Source organism: Solanum verrucosum, unplaced genomic scaffold (assembly GCF_900185275.1).
Source record: "Solanum verrucosum unplaced genomic scaffold, falcon-dt-bn FXZP01000115.1, whole genome shotgun sequence".
NCBI lineage: Eukaryota > Viridiplantae > Streptophyta > Magnoliopsida > Solanales > Solanaceae > Solanum > Solanum verrucosum.
The window spans coordinates 638,931-653,848 of NW_026020680.1; the positions used below are offsets into that span (position 1 = coordinate 638,931).

Here is a 14,918-nt window from a genome sequence, read left to right on the forward strand (position 1 = left end):
CTTTTCTGCATTCTGTTATCACGAATTTACTTGTTGATATGAAGAAAACACGTTTAGCTATTCGACTTCTTCAACTTATGCGACACGGAAAGCGAAAGTGCTGCATTTGTTAAAGAGAAAGCAGAACTCACCAGATCATTTAAGTTCATTCATGTACAAAGAAACCAACCTTGTGCGGTTGGTTCTTATTCCATAAAAAAATCAAAAAAATTATATTCAAAATATCAGTTGTACATCTTCTCATTTTGATTTCACAGTTGGTCGAAATAAATGGGAATTTCACATGTCAGCTACAACTTCTAGTAGGAGTATGTAAAATTTATTTGAATGTTGTGCGTACTCTTTACTTTCGATGCCGCACTCGTGTCAGATCTCCAAAATACATTGTTTTTGAAGAATCCTATATGCACCCAATTGACATTTTTGAAGAGTTAGAACAACATAGATTTTCTCAATAATTGTAACGATCGGGTTCCGTCATTATAGAAAATCCAATGGGGAAAATTTTTGAGTCGAAAAACTTTTTCGTAGTAACTTGGAATTTTCCAACCTAGTCCAGAGGTGTAGGGAAATCTGGTAACAATTGAGTGACTTATTTATGAATTTGATTACATGAGTATTTAGATAAGTCGTTAAGGAATTCGTACGACTTTACGCAATTGAATTCGGGTGAGTAGAACTCCTGAAATCGATCTTAGCGTGAACGATATTTTCTGAGCGTCGTTGGTTAAAGGTGTGTTGTGAAATGGGGGTCTTGGAATTATTAAAATAGCTCACTATTTCGTGCAAGCCTCTTTGGTGGTGTTTTGGTCGCTCTAGCGGGGCCGTTGTAGCGAGGTGAGGGTCGTTGTGGCGGGTCAGACGCGACTTAAAGTCGTAAATAAACCCCAAGACATCTTTATTCTGTACTTTTCAGTTTTTAGAGCAAAGGAACAAACCCCAGACGATTCTTGACAGTTTTCCACCATTATTGAGGCTAAAGGTAAGGTTTTAACTCCCTGAATCCATTTTTCGATCCGTAGAACGTAATCTAATGGGTAAATATCGATGGAGGAGGATTTTGATCTAGAATCTATGGGGGAAACAACCCTATTTTTTATATTTGGGATCATGGGTTTGATCTAGGGTTCATAGAATTGTTAGTAATTCGGGTAATTAGTGATTGCTTATTGATTCCCTTATTATATTGATTGTTTGTAGACCAAGAACAAGCTGAACGAATTCGGAAAGGGAAGGATCAAGTTTCTTAGGGTTTCAAGCTTGTTTCGAGGTAGATGATGATTGTGATTGTATGATTGTGTGATGTATGTTTGTTCTTGTTTCATTATGATATATGTATATATGTGAATGTTACATTATTGATCACACTTGTTATAAATGAGATATATGAATAACTATATGCCATGAATCACTTCTTGGTTGTATGATTTCTGAGAATGTACTTGTGATTGTGATTGTGGTGTGTTGATTGGATCAGGTACCGCATTTCGGTATACTAATTGGGATCGTTTGCCACATTTCGACATAATTATAGGATCGGTTGTCACGTTTCGGCATAAACATTGGATCGGGTACCACATTCCGGTATGCTAACTGTTTGGGTTTGGGTTTCATGAGAGGACTAATGACTTGTTATAAATGTATATTGTTGAGCATATGATAATCAATATTGTATATGTTCGGTATGTTGCATGTTTGTAATGTTGTGTTGACTTGCTTATGTTACACTTAGTGGGATAGCCATGTGATCCTACCGGTACAATGTGGTTGTGTACTAATACTGCACTTGCTCTTTCTTTGTTGAGTACAAAACATCTTTAAGCGGCTATTGACAGACCTCACTTAGAAGATTAATGATCGTCGTTCGAATTCAAGGGTGGGCCAATTCTTCCAGGCTGCCATGAGTTCTCCTTTCGTCTATGTCCATATTTTGGACTTAGACTTTTCTAGTTAGTTGTTAGTTCATTAGTTAGGGTTGTAACCCTTCTTGTTTAGACTTTGGTTCATTGTTAGATGTTTTGGTACATTGACTTTTAGGTTCTAGGTGTATTTTTCTGCATTATTAGTTGATGGATCTTTTGGAAGTTCATGGGAACTTCAGTTTTAGCTATTATTCCTGTTTTTGTATCCTTAAATGCTTTAGTTTTTTATTTAGTTGTTTAGTTTAGGTTGTAGTAATGGTTCACCTATCAGAGATTTAATGTGGGTGAAAATCACGACGGTCTGGGTCGTGACAAAATTGGTATCAGAGCCTAGGTTCATTGATCTCGATGTACCAAAATGAGTCTAGTAGAGTCTTGCGGAATGATACGGAGACGTCTGTACTCTTCTTCGAGGGGCTATAGGACTTTAGGAAATATCTCTGTCTTCTCTTGTCTCGTTTCGTGCTATAACTTGATTCCAATTGGTATCTGACGATTCAAATTGGTATCTAACCTCATTCACTCTTCTGTTCGAGATGGTTAACACTAGATTCAACGGCGTCAGGCCCGTAGCTCTCGTCAATCCTCCAGTTAAGGAATTTGCAGCGAGAGGTCGTGATCGAGACAGTGGTAGAGGATGAGCTAGGGGTAGACGCTGAGGAAGGTGACGCCTACTAGGGATGGAGCACCGGTTGAAAATGCTCCCAGGAATGAGGTCCCCTCCTGCGCATCATGAAGAGGTAGATGAGAATATCAAGGTTGAAAATATTGAGGAGGTTGGATAAGAGGAAGAGGTGCAGGCTGAGACTACTGATGTTCCTCCCATAGACCCAGTGTTAGCTCAATAGATCATGTCATTCTTGAAAGGATTGGTTGGTCCTGGAGTGCTTACTTTTGTTCAAGAAACTCAAGCTCCCACTAATCCCCCTGTTGCTAGCACTGCACCCAAGGTGGGTGGGACTAGAGGTAATGATGCATTCATTCGTCCTTTGTTGGGTTATGTTATAACTGGTAATGAGCATGAGATGTTGACTAAGTTTTTGAAGTAAAGCCTCTTGTATTTCTTGATTCTGAGAATGATGATGCTTATGAGTTTATCTTAGACTGCTATGAGAGGCTTCATAAGTTGGGAATTGTCCATCAACATGGGGTTGAGTTCGTGACTTTTCAGCTTTAAAGTGAGGCTAAACAGTGGTTGAGAGATTATATGGAATGTAGATTTTCAACTTTACCTCCACTCTATTAGACCCAATTTCATGCTCTGTTTGTAGAGAAGTATGTGCCTAGAACTTTGAGAGATCGCAAGAAGGATGAGTTCATGACTTTGGAGCAAGGTGGTATATTTGTGGCTACTTATGAGGCCAAGTTTCATGTTTTATCGAGATATGCTACTCAATTGGTGACTACTGAGGAGGAGAGGATCCGTTTATTTATTAGGGGATTAAACTCTTAGTTGCAGATATTATCTGTTTATATGACCTCTTCAGGGAGAAACTTTAATGAGGTAACAGACTTTGTGAAGAAAGTGGAGGGGGTGAGGCGAGACGATCAGGCTAAGGCATTGGCAAAAAGGGCCAAGAACTCGGGTAACTTTCAAGGTTTTTACTCCAGGGGGTCCGAACGGCCAACGCTTGCAGCCAAGCTGATTCAATCCGTTATGCCCGCCTCTACATGTAACTACTCAGGAACTCCACCTCATAATTTGATTCAGGATAGCCAGGGAGTCGTGTCTTCGGCGGACAGCAGACCATCTTTTGATCGTACATGTTACAACTGTGGTGAACCTGGGCATATAATGAGAGATTGTCCCCACCCACGTGTGTTAGATTCCGCACAACAACAGTCTAGATCAGTGGTACTCGCGGGGAATGGTAGTAATAGTCGAAGGCGTCCACAAGGTGGGCGAGGAGGTAATCAGCGAGGCCGTGTAGGTAGAGAAAATGGTAATGCAGGCAGGGGTGACGTGCAACCAGACAGGGAAGTGGCTCGTCAAGATGATAGAGCTCAGTGTTGTGCCTTTTCGGAAAAGAATGAGGCAGAGGCGTCTAATGCAGTGATCACATATACTATTTTGTCTATGATTGGATGACTAATGTGTTATTTGATCTGGGTTCTACTTATTCCTATGTATCTGTGCGATTTGCCTCATAATTTGCTATGATTTGTGATATACTTGATGCCCCTATCCATGTTTCTACCCTAGTTGGAGAGTCATTCATAGTCACCCATGTCTATCGTGCTTGTCCTATTTTGTTTATAGGTTTTCAGACTTGGGTTGATTTGGTGATTTTGGATATGACTGATTTTGATATAATCTTAGGCATGACTTGGTTGTCCCCCTATTATGCTATGCTTAATTGTAATTCTAAGTTTGTGATGTGGCAAAAGGTTTCGGTATTCGAAAAGGTGCAAAGACTTACAACAAAAATAAAGAAGTGACAAGACGTTTATTTCTTTGTTCTTGTGAAGGACAATCTGATAAGCTTTCCCTTTTTCAAGAAAGAGAGCAACAAAGATTAGAATATAGATGTGGTTGTATGGCTCGTATAAAATTCAAAATTTCAAATGAGATATGGAAAGTATGTGAATTCAATGATGTGCATAGTCATCCCATGATAGAAGAAAATTTGAAACATTTCATACAATCGGGTCGTAAGATTACAAGTGCTACTAAACGTATTCTTGATTTTATGGTGGATGCCGATATTCGTACAAAAAAAGTGGTTTGATACCTTCATAATGAAGCTGGTGGAATTGAAAATGCGGGATTTATTGAACAAGATGCTCATAACTTTATACAAGCACATAAGAGGAATATGATTAGTAGTGGAGATGCTCAAACCATGATAAATCATTTATGCATTTACAATCAGAGGATTCAAACTTCTTTTATTCTTTTTTAGGTTGATGAAGATGGCAGATTGTGTATTTTTTTTTTGGAGAGATAGTATATCTATATTGCACTACGAGTGTTTTGGGGATGTGATGATCTTTGACACTACTTATCGTACAAATAGATATGGCATGATTTGTGCTCCATTTGTTGGTGTGAATAACTACTGGAAAAATACTTTCTTTGGATATGCATTTTTATGCAATGAAGCAAGTGGTTCTTTTGTTTGGCTTTTTCAAACATTTTTGAAAGCAATGCGAGGAAAAACACCAAAATAATTTTTATTGATCAAGCTCCTGCCATAGCATTTGTCATTAAAGAAGTTTTTCTTGGAACATGTCATAGATTGTGTGAATGACACATTGATAGAAATGCTTAAAAAAATATATCACAACTTTACTTTAAATCAGGATTTCGATACTGCTTTGATACTCTCTTGTGGAGGTGCAATTCAGAATCAAAATTTGAGTTAGTATGAAAAAAATGATAGATAATTGGAATTGTGCAAGTAATACTTGGCTTCAAAAGTTGTATGATTTGAGAAATGGTGTCCTGTATTTAGCCGTTCTATTTTTTCAGCAGATATCAAATCGACCCAAAGAAGTGAGAGCACAAATAGAGTCTTCACTGAAATGTCATGCTCACAGTGAGTATAACGGAGTTTGCAAAGCATTATGAGCAACAAACAATTGAAATGCATGATATTGAAGCTATATATGATTATTAATTTCGGGGTGATCCTAAAATTTTCATTGAAGATTGTGGGATATTAAAGCATGCTGCTAGGGTGTCACCAGGAGAATTTACACAAGATTTCAACATGAATTTCTATAACGGACAACAAAAAAAAAAACAATCAATGTTGAAACTGAAGGGAGTCTAACAAAATATATAATTTTAAAGAGTGAAAGTGAGAAAACTGAAATTGTCCAATTCAATGTTTTTGATAATTTTATTATTTGTAGTTGTCATATGTTTGAATCCATGGGTTGGTTATGTTGTCACACACTAAAAGTTTTGTTCTTTGACTTGAATTTTTCTTCTATTCCTCAGAAATGCATTTTGAAAAGATGATCTAAGAATGTTAAGCATGAAAATGAATTTGCGAAGTATACCAAAAAGAAGAAAACAACAAAATCTTCTATGGCAATTCGTTTGAACGGGTTAATGAAAAAATCATTTATTGGTATGACTTTAGCTGCAAATGATATATATTCAAAAAAATTGCTAGAAGGAATTTGTACCAAGCAAGAGTTGAGATTACTAAGCATCAAAGCGAATTGTATGGTGGAAATTGTGACAAAAACAAACACAAATTTGATTCATCCGCTGATCCTTTTATTGGGGCTAATGATCGAATTTTGGATCCAATTAAGAAAAAAAGGAAAGGGAAATGGATATTCAAGAATGAAGCCAAAATGTGAGATAAAAAAAGACATCACAGGGTGACATTCAAAAGCAAAGCAGGACAAAAACATGAACATGAAAAAATAGTGAATTTTGACATACAATCAACCTCAATGCAACAAATACAACATGAATCTATGTGATTAAGTTTTGAGGTGTGTTCTCTTTTTAACAAGTTAAATAATTTTTTCATTGTTTGTTATAGTATTCATATATATGCTAATCTTGATTTGTTTTTATTTTCTATATCAAATATGCAGTTATACCGAGATTCATCCAATAGTTTTCCTCAATTTTTGACTCAAAACTTGAATTCACAATCTGAAGCTTGCATGCATAGTTAAGAATCAAACAAACAGTGAAGAAAATTCAATTTGATCTTTGGTGCAGATCTTAATTTTTGATATTTGAAGCACTAAAAATTGGTGCGACAATTTTTTTTTTTTTTGTATTTTGACATTAGAAGTGACATGCAAAGCAAGAAGATCCATAGAGATCTTTTGTCAAATATATATATGTAACATGTTTTTGTTAATTTAATTGTGTTGATAGTATAAAAAAGTTCAAGAAAAATGAAGAAAAATTTGTACCTGAAAATCATATATAGATAAAAATCGTAGAAAAGTGTCAAGCAGCAATAATTTTTTGATTTTTTTTAACATCAACAATATTGACTCTAAAAATTGAACACAAAATCTTCAGTATAACTTGATATTAATGAAATTTTCGATCTAGAAGAAAGAAGAAGGAGAAATGATTTGAATGTTAATCTTCTTTTTCCTTTGGAGAAGAGAAAAAGAAACTCATAACTTTTTCTCTTGGATATAAATGAGTATTTAATATATGTAGACCACATTATTAACTTTTAGTTATATTTTTATTTTATTTAAGATCATCTTTTTATAGGAACCTGTCACTTTTGACACATTTTTCTGCTTTTGATATTTTTTTCGCCTTTACTTTAAGAAAGGATCCGCAATTCATGTGTCAGAAAATGAATGGAGTCTCACACAATTTTGATAGGTTATGTCTCTACCATAATAAAATTTCATACTGACTACTTTTCAAGGCCAAAATTTTGGGGGAAAAAAAGAGAATCTTCTTTTCCTTTCTCTCTCCCCCCCCCCCCCCCCCCCTCCCCTTTTTTAAAATTAACAAACAACAATTTTATTTACAGTACAACTTTCAACTCTTCTAGAGTGGAAGACTATTCAATTCTTCAAGAAAGGCGTCGAACTATTATATCCTGTCATCTTTCAAATTTTCATTAAAAACAATTTTTTATCTATTGTTCAAAGGAACAATAGAAAAAATAAGGATATTATTTGATTACAGACTCAGATCCGTAGAACAATCGTAACACGTCTGACTTTAGATCAAAAGATTGTAAGTTCAATTTTCATCGAATCTATATCCGATTAGATTCTAATCTACTAAGATTTCTTAAAGGTAAGAATCAATTTTATTTTCATATTTGCGGATTTTCTATTCTCTAAATCCAGATTATTATTATTATTTTTTTATTAAAAAAATACAAAAAAACTTAAGCAGTGATTATTTCAAGAAATAACATCTCACTCATAGAGCATTAACCTAAGCTCTGATATCATTGTTGTTGACACCCAATTTTGACCAAACATATTCAAAATTCGTAAGTTTTAAATTTTTATTTATTCATAGTTCAAAATGCATGTTTTATAATTTTAAATAAGTTTATCAATATTTATCTTTATTTGTCAAAATTTTAGAATTTTTTATCAGTTAATTTTAATCACATTATTTTTGTCACAACCAGTTGAATACGTTCAAGTATTTGTTCATTATGATTAAATCGTTATTTTTGTAAAATTGTATTTTTTACATGTCACTAGTTACGTTCATTACATTTTTAATGTTCATTTTATTTATTACATTTATTAATATCCATTTTGGTTGTTTTAACACAGTCTAGAAATACAGATAATAATTATATACATAAATATTTTATTTAACCAATAATTTTAGATCATAAACTCAAGCCCACAATTTGAGCCCATTGCATAATTATTTTTCTATTTAAGTTTTGATTAGGTTGAAAAATAAAGGGGTGGATGAAATTTTTAGGGGTGTAAGTTGGGCTAATGAATTAAGGGTGACAAAAGAGTTTCAAAATGAAGAAAAAGTGACACAAGTTTTAATTATTGAGTAGAGGTGACAATTTTAAGATTAGAGCTAATGACACTAATTTTAAAACCCTCAAGTTTTATTATTTACAAAAAATCCCTATTTTCTCCCGTTCCACACCCTCCCTTCTCTCCACCCTTCTGCCGCTGCCATCCCCTCCCCTTCTGTCATCGTAACCGTCGTTGTCACCACTTCCTCCTCTACCACAACCATTAGTTCTACCTCCATTTCCACCACTCTCTTATTTTTCCTCTTTTAGCACCATTGTTGCCACCTCCTTCTTCTCTACCTCTGCCTCCACAACAACCATCACCTTCACCTTCGTTATTATCACCAACATCTCATTTGCCACTCTATTACCCTCTCTTTTACCTCACTTGCTACAACAATTATTGTAATTGTTGCAGCAACTTCAGCAGTTGCTGAAAAAACTTCAACAGTTGCTACAATAACTTCAACAGTTGTTGAGCAAACTTTAGCAATTGCTGAAAGAACTTCAACAGTTGGTGCAATAACTTCAACAGTTATTGCGACAACTTCAAATGTTGTTTGATTTTCTACCAAAAAAAGCAATGACTTCAACTTCAAAATTTTTAAAATTAAAGCAAATTAGTTTGTGAAATAGGACCAACAAGAGAAAAACAAAAAACGTGATAAAAAATAATGAACGACAACGATAATGATAGCAATAACAAAAAGAACAAGTAAATGGAAGAAGAGAAAAAGAAATGAAGAAGAGGAAAGAAGAAATTTGGAAAGAGAAAGAAAGAAGGAAAAAGAAGGAGAAAGAAATCTTGAAAGAGATTTTAAATTTTGAAATTGAAGGAGGGAAAACTTTTCAAACATTTTGAAATTAGAAATTGGGTTTATTTTGAATATTTTTAAAAGTTTTAAATATTACATTTCAGACCCTAATTATCTTAATCACTAATTACAAAAAAGTTTGACTTGTCAATTCTTTTTTGTCACCAATTTTAATTTCAACACTTTTTTGTCACCTCCTCAATTTACTCGTGTAAGTTAGAGATTTTTTATTCTTTTATTGCTCCTTATTTTCGGGCATGTCACCGAAGCTCCGTTGGAATCCGGCGAGTCCACCACCAAAGGCCCCCCCTACTTCCCGTTTCCCTCTTCTCCATTTTTTCCGGCAAAACCTCGTCGGAACAGCCAGCAAAGAAAAGCTAATCTGCTCCATTTTCCTTTCTTCTTAAAACCCCACCACCAGTCAACCCTTTCTTCTCCGACGACCTCCAAACCACCACAACTCCACCAGTAGCCACCAACAATCAACCCAAAATTGCCCAAAGCCACCAGAAATCAACTCACAAACCTCCCTTCTCTTTTTCCGACCACACCCACTAACCCACCAAAACACCACCTAAAAAACCGCCTGAAAACAACCAACAACACTCCATTCCCGGCGTAATGCCAACAACAACAGACCCACCACTTGAAACCACCTCAAAAACCCTTTTACCACACCACCCCAAAACTCCTTTTGTTTGTTTTCCTTTTTTCCAGTGAGCAGTAGCTCCGACGAGGAGTTCCAAACTCCGATAAGCCAGAGCAAAGAAGAAGAAAACGCTAGTCCCTTCCCCTTTTCGATTTTTTTTGCTTATTTTTTGCAGGTTATCAGCGAATCAGGTGCCGAAATCTGGCAACCCAACCAAGAAGCAGCCTCGGCGAGCTTCAAACTGGTCTGCGAAACTAGACAACCTCAAAACTCGTGAGCTCCGACGAACCTCACTTCCAATTCTTCTCAGAAAAGCAACATTTAGGTGACCCCTTTTAATTTTATACTTTTTCATCTATTTGTGTTTATTTTTCAGCTTCTATTGTTATTGCTTTTTTATAAGTATTTTCGTTATTATTATTATTTTTTCACCATTTTCACACTAATTATATTTTTTCAACTGTATTGGGTTCTTGTTAGTTTTTGGTTTCAATGTTAGCAATATTGTCACGCCCCGAGCCTACACCCTGGGCGTGACCGGCACTCGAAGACCATTACTGGCCTCAAGTGAACCCTTGGCCTGACTTACTAACTCAACGGAAGACTTAACTCATCATATACATATTTAAGAAGTAACTAGAATGTTATAAAGGAACATTCAACTGGCCATTAAGGCAAACTCAAGTCTTTAACATATGAAATGAAAAGTAAAGACAACTGAATTAACTAACTGACTGTCTGACTATCTATGAAGCCTCTAAACAACTGAGATGGATGTCGGGACAGGCCCACGACATCCTAATGAACTAATACTAAAACTGAAAGCAATGTAAAAGAGTCCTCTGGAATGTAAAGAGGCTCACCAACAGACTTTGAACTACCTACTGGATCAACGAATTCGCCGGATGCTAATCTTAGTTACCTGTGTCTGCATTATAATACGATGCAGGCCAACTGACATCAGTACATTGAATGTACGAGTATGCGAGTTGGAATGCTAAAACAACATAGGCTCGAAAGAGATTATGAAAGAAACACTTACCTTGGATCTTCTCAACTCCTGAATACTTAAATAAACTTATTTCATTATAAAGCAATTTAAAACAAGCGCAATATAAAGAAAACTATTGAAAACATGTTGTCAATTCATAATCATAATACCATAAAAAGACAAACCATGCTCCCTCTCAAAGTCTACTTGTGCAATGAATGAATGAAGTCTCATACCCCCATTCACACTAAGTAGAACCCCTTGAGGAACCATGCTACTACTGTTGTGGGAGTTGTTCTAACCGACAACCATCACTTAAGAACTATAGTGATGATACAACATTTTACCTCACGCTGCCGAGGCCCATCCTATACCTTGCCATGATATAGGAAGCTAACTCACTAAGTGGATCCACTAGTCTATGCGAAAAGGATTCATCTAAAAAGTATGACCCTTTTCTACCCATGATGGATGGTTTATGGAGACTTGAGTTAATATGAATTCGCATTCCCATATCGGTGCTCAATACTACTCCAAAAAATATACTTAGTTCTTTATGTTTAAAAACATACCTTTTCTGTGATTTGAGATTAGTGCTCAAAAACTTAGCTCAAAGGCTATCTTGGAAATCTCAGTTTCCCTGCTCGCTTCATTTAGAAAGCTATTTCTCTTTTCTGAAAACTAGCCCGAAGGCTCTTTGAAAAATCATAGTTCCTTTCTTGCTCAAATGTGAAAACATTTATAAATTTCTTTGGGAATACTTATTTCCCTAATAACTTTTGAGAAATAAACTCAACTCTTTACTCTTTACTTTACTTGAAACTTGAGCCTTAAAACGAAGTTTAAATGTTTAATAAAAACTCTTGAAAACTATAAGGAACTTTGCTTTGACTTGCTTCTTAACTTCTAGACTTGACTCTTAACTTCTTTGACTTTGATCTTAACTTTCCTTGAATTGAATTATGGATTCAAGGTTCATGATCTCATGTTTATGGATGATTTCATGATGTTTAGATGTACCTTAGAGTGTTGGATTCAACTAGAAAACGTAGGTACATCGATTAGAAACTAGTACGAAAAGATGGGGGAAGAATGGGGTGAACTGGCGTCCTTGGTGCTCTGAGAGGTGTGGGGCGCCAGGCCCCAAACTTCAGAGAAGTCTGTGGGGCGCTCTGGCTGACGCGGTTCCCCAAGGCAAAAACTTCAGAGGCTGCTTTGGGGCGCGCTGGCTAGTGCGGCGCCCCAACCCCGTTACCCAGGTGTTCTCGATTTTTCTTCTCCGTTTTTCATCTCTAAGCCCTCCAATCTTCCCTAGTTCCTTCCCCAAACACTTAGGATCAATTGAAACCTCAATACACAACCAATCTAACTCGATAACAGCCCGGAAACATAAATCAACTCAACCCCCAATCATCAACAATTCAACCAATAAGAACTTAACGAATTTCACAAAGTTCTTCAAGAACTCCCTAACTTTTTATTCAATCAACAACCATTCTCTGAATAGAAATAAGATGAGAGTGTGGGTGAACTAGCCCAACACGAAAAGATCTCACATACCTTGTAGGGATCACCCCCGACGAATTCCACAAGTTAAACTTCGACGATCTTGGCGATTCTTCTTCTTTCTCCTCTTCTTTTCTCTTCTCTCAAAACCCTAACCCTTCTTCCAAAAGCGTAAACTGATCTAATTCAGCTTAGGCCCCTAATTAATTACAAAAAAAACGAATTGAAATAAAAGGGTAAGGAAAAGACCAAACTACCCTTTAAAAATCCGGATTGGACTTTCCTTATTCTAACAGCCCAACTTCCAAAGGGCATAACTCACTCATACGAACTCGGATTTCCGCAAACTTGGCGGCGTTGGAAAGATCCTTCCAAGAGCTTTGCAACCACATCTGGAAGTACACCTAACTCATTCTGATCTAGGAATTATGGCCGTTTGAAGTTGACCAAAACTCAATTGTTTTCTTACTTGACAAATTTCCAGATTTTTAATTCTTTCCAAAAATGACTATTTCCAATTATAAGTTTCTTCCTAGTTATTTCAAATTGCGAGATGTTACAAATAATTTATTTTATTTTTTTTGGTTAGTATTGTTGTGTACTTATGCCAATTATTATTGCCGTAGTTTATCTTATTTTGTTTATTTATTGCTACTCTAATTTTGTTCATAGATGGTTGCTCTTTAATTTATTAAAATTGATCGAATTCATTTTCTAAAAATTCCACTGATCTGGTTGTTATGCTATTGTCATTTGATTATTGTTATTATTTTGTTATGTTATTATCTCTTGGATACCTCATATTATATTGTAGTGTCTTTGGTTATGTTTTATATGTTAAAATTCGCCAATGAAAAAAATCTCTTCGTCGATTTTCGAGGCCTTCCCATTTTAAAAGACGGACATTTAGTTTAAGTTTATAATTTTTCTTGCAAGTTAAAATGGCCAATAAGAAAATCTCTCCGTCGATTTTGGAGTCCTCCCCATTTTAAAAGACGGAAATTTAGTTTAAGTATATATTTTTGTTTGTTAAAATTGGCCGATGAAGAAATTACCGTCGATTTCCAAGGCCTCCCATGTTAATAAGACGGGTTTTTATTTTTAAGTTATTATTTGAGTTATTCATTTTTATTCATATTTATTTAGTACTAACACTTTTACTAAGTGTTTTTACAGGTACACAGAGCTGCTTCCCATTTGAAGCTAATTGAATGGAGTTCGAATTATATCTTTTATTCATTATTGTGTATATTATCGACAGGCAAACATTAGGTCGTTTCTCATATTACTTGTTTGTTTTATTACTTGTGTATATTGCATGCTTGTTTTAATTGTATATAGTTTTATATCCTCCTCAATTTGAAAAAAAATGAATTCAGTTGGGACCTACATTTGTGGATTTCGAAGGATACCTAACACCTTCCCTTCGAAATAACTTGAACCCCTTACCTAGAATCTAATGGTTTCGTAGACATTTTTTAAAATTGGTTTCCTAGTTTTTTTCTCTAAAATTAGGTGGTGACTCCTTTAAAATTCGTTTATTCTTAAAATTCTTTTAAAATCAACTTAATTGATTGTTTTTTGAGTCACCGCGACGTTTCTCCTTATTTGAATAAAATAGAAATGTAAACAACTGTAAGAATTAAACAACATTTTGTACAAGATTTGTGCACGTTTGATTGTCGTAGCGGAATGAAATTCACGAACGGAATAATTTGCTCCAAATCCAACTTTGAATTTCAAGGAAACCAAGTGTAATCCACAAACTGAATATCTTCTTGGATTGTTCGATGTCAATCTTAAGAAATAAATGGCCTGTTGTTTTTCCTTTTTGTTTATGATATTTTTTTCTCTGACTTTCCTTTAAACGTGAAATACTATTTTAAAGGCAGTGGATGTTACGGTTAAAACCATGTAATCGGTCCCACTCTTTTTCAAAATAGTATTTATCTTCTTTTTTTTTCTAGAAACTTTATTGGGTTGGGTCGAGTCCACATGGGAGACCCAGACCCAAAAAAACTTATAGAATCGAGTTAAATCATTTGTATTAGAATATCAAATCTCTCTCACTTTATATAAACACAAATTGAACATTGTATTTGTATAATTTGTGTTTGTATAAAGCGAGCGAGAGAGAAAAAGGTAAAAGAGAACTGGGCAGGGAAACAATTCTATTAGTATAATTATAAGTGTATAGGACAGAGAAATATATATTTATATTTGTATATACAGTCTCTCTCGCTTTATATAAACACAATGTATACATTTATGTTTGTATAAAAGTGAGAGAGGCGAGGGAGAGAATTGTGAGTGGCGAGTGAGATTCAGGGGAGAGAGGCGAGAATACAGTGTGTTTGCTACGAATTGAAATTACATAAAACAATAACTATATCATTTATTTTGATCAATAATTTGTTATATTACATAATTATCCCTAATTTTTATATACTCTACCGAACGAGATCCGTAAGAATGTCGAGAGAAGGAAGGGGCGAATATTGAATACGAGTATTCTAAAGAGGTGCCTGCCGACAAAAGTTTGTAGTTATGTGTTTGATTTGCAAAATAACATAAACCCCTCAA

At 35.2% G+C, this 14,918-nt stretch overlaps 1 pseudogene; it reads left to right on the top strand.

Moving 5' to 3' along the window:
* The first annotated feature begins 2,458 nt into the window (after positions 1 to 2,458).
* On the top strand, positions 2,459 to 5,093 carry LOC125812246 (protein FAR1-RELATED SEQUENCE 5-like; annotated as a pseudogene).
* Positions 5,094 to 14,918: the final 9,825 nt, after the last annotated feature.